Here is a 2963-nt window from a genome sequence, read left to right on the forward strand (position 1 = left end):
GGTACCAATTTGCACCCTGGTGTTTGTACATGCTTCACAAAAAATACCCATTTTTGACACATAGAAAATAGAAAATGATTTTATTGTATAAAAAGTTGAAAACTCTATTTGGCAACATTGTTTGCAATGCCAATTTGCACCAATATATCCGAGTTCACCACATTATCGTAAACTATGCAATGAATTTGGTCCTCACCTTAATCGTTTGGCTTGAAAGTCATGAATTTCCATATATACTTCATAGGCCATTTTGTGAAGGATTTTTTTCCAAAATTGTCGTAATGTAAGTTAGGCATTTTTCCTCACAAATAGTACATATAAGAGGAGTCCATGCGAAAGGATTGCAGTTTTTGAACTTTTATTCATTTTCTTTCATTTTTCAAAAGGGGTCAAAATGACCGGAATTATAGCAAGGAGTTGAAAATTTCCAAACTATAAGTGGTTCTTCGATATAATTACTACTTGTGTACCTAAAAGTGTTGTTTGCTAATTTTTAGGATAGAGCAATCACACAATTCAGTTCAAATTGAATTACTTTCGGGAAATCAGCATAAAGTGATTTAGATGTGCGAAAGTAACTAGAGACCTAAAAAATCAATAACACTTGGTAGTTGTCCATCAAATATGGTTTACTTCATGTGAAAATTGGGATAGAGCCATTTTGCACCCTAGTTTTTGTAATTTACTCACAAAAAATGCACATTTTTTATACTTAGAAAATAGAAAATGATATTTTTGTACAAAAAGTTCAAAACTCTATTTGGCAACCTTGTTTGTAATGGAAACACTCACCTATATGCCCAAGTTCACGACATTATCATAAACTATGGAATGAATATAGTCATTGCGTTGGTCATTTGAGACCAAATTTTTCATGGAAAAAAGTGTAAATAATATGGCATCAAACGTAAAATTGTCAACATAAAACTATCAGCCTCATCAAAATGAACAACTTTGATTTTTGAAGCATCTTCATCCGAGGTCGTATGCAACTGCTAGAGCCAAGACAATGCATTTTAGCTAAGACCCCCTTTTACCGTGTGGGACACTCGGCAAAGACTCCCTTTTTCCGAGTTTAGCACTCAACAACACCCTGGTTGCCGAGGTTTGTTGTTTTACCGAGCGTTTCATTGACGATACACGGCAAAGTACGTATTTGCATAGTTTTTATTTCTGCCGATTACTTCTTTGGTAGGAACTCGGCAAAGATACTATTGCCGACTGCCTAACATATTGCACTCGGGAAAGAGCCTAACAATCGGCCAAGACGAAAATTCCAGTAGTGAAGCTTTAAAAGAGCGAGTTCTTGTGTTTAGCGAGTTTCTTGAACCATTGGACTTGATCATGGAACAGTCGAGGAAAGAGTTCAACTGGACTAAACGCAACGAGCTCATGTATATGAGTGTAAATGTCTCTGTTAAAACCCGCAAGGCCTTGATGGTGGACTTCAATGATATGGAGAGCGAGGCCAAGGTGATGCTTGCATGGACAAAGGTGTGTGGAGAAGGTATCACCTTCTTTGGAGCGTCGTGTCTGGTGCTCCTCGATGTTGTGTGCAATCCTTCTGTCCAAAGGCAGGCGATTGGACGTGCATATCGAATTGGTTAGCAAAACATTGTCCAGACAAACAATCTAATTGGAGAAGGAACACAAGAGAAGGGCAAATATGATATAGAAGCTAAGAAGGAGACAATGTCCAATTTTTTTTTCAAGTGAGCCACGGCCTGTGGAGTGCAACCCATCATCAGAATTTATTTCCATTGACAGGATTTTGGAACAAATGACAGAAGATGAAAATCTGAAAGAGATTTCTGTGAATATACTCCCATCGTAGTAACAATAGAACTTATAGATCTCTGGTAAGTGGGAGCTTCTGAGATCATAATGTTGCAATTTCCATATTTGTTTGTGGTTCTTATCCTTTTATATCATTTGTGGACAAGCACGCGTTCTATCAAATTCTGAATTTATGGATTCTTGAACAAAAGAAGTAAAATTATTTGTAAGGTCTTGACAATAGAAATTCTAAATTGAGATCGCGTATGTGGTATGCCTCCTTTGGGTGAAAGAAATTTGAAAATGGCAGCCCTACAATATTTATACCTATCTGGAAGATGGGGCAGCACCATTCAGGTGCTTCCATTGCTCATGCCGTAAGGAGTGCACACACACACTCCATGCATCAGCCCATAGCTATAGCTAGGTTCGCACAAGTCTGACCATATAAATGATGAGGCGCTCTCATCTTGTGTTCACATTTCTAATGTTCTAGCTTTATACTCCCTCCGTAAACTAATATAAGAGTGTTTAGATCACTATTTTAGTTATCTAAACACTCTTATATTAGTTTACAGAGGGAGTAGTTGTTATGGTCGATCTCTGTTCATTTCCAAATTGACAAGTGTATTATTTTTCAATCTGGGATAGAACAGGCTGGATGCCTCAGACCTAAGGGGTCTGCTGGCATGTCTTGATTCGATGTATGTCATGAATACCGATATCATATTCCGCCAGTCCAATTTGTTTGTTTTGTTTTTTTAGAACGCATCAACATAATGTTTGATGTATGTCATGTGTGCTTGACACTTTTTCAACCTTCCCAACAACAATTGCTACACGTCAATCCACAATGTGCGTAGAAGGTGCTGAGAGCCTGACTCGAGTTTCCCGTTGTCTATCACCGGGAGATGGAAAATGATTACCCGGACAATGGACCCGACTCCTGCACGAGAACAACCTGAAGAAAAAGTTCAGCTTTATTTTGGTCAAAATGTATCATCCACTTTTGTAAAAATGAAGTCGTGCTTTTCAAAATATGTAAATTCCATGTACGTCTTCGAAATTTTGGCTTTTTGGATGTTGTCTTGAAGAAGATGCGGCACGGTCAGCTAACGAGTCGAAGCAGGTCGGCGTGTTGTATGTTCGCCTGAAGAAGAGGCGGCACGGTCAGCTGACGAGTCGAA

The sequence above is a fragment of the Triticum aestivum genome, chromosome 5D (genome assembly GCF_018294505.1).
Source record: "Triticum aestivum cultivar Chinese Spring chromosome 5D, IWGSC CS RefSeq v2.1, whole genome shotgun sequence".
Lineage (NCBI taxonomy): Eukaryota > Viridiplantae > Streptophyta > Magnoliopsida > Poales > Poaceae > Triticum > Triticum aestivum.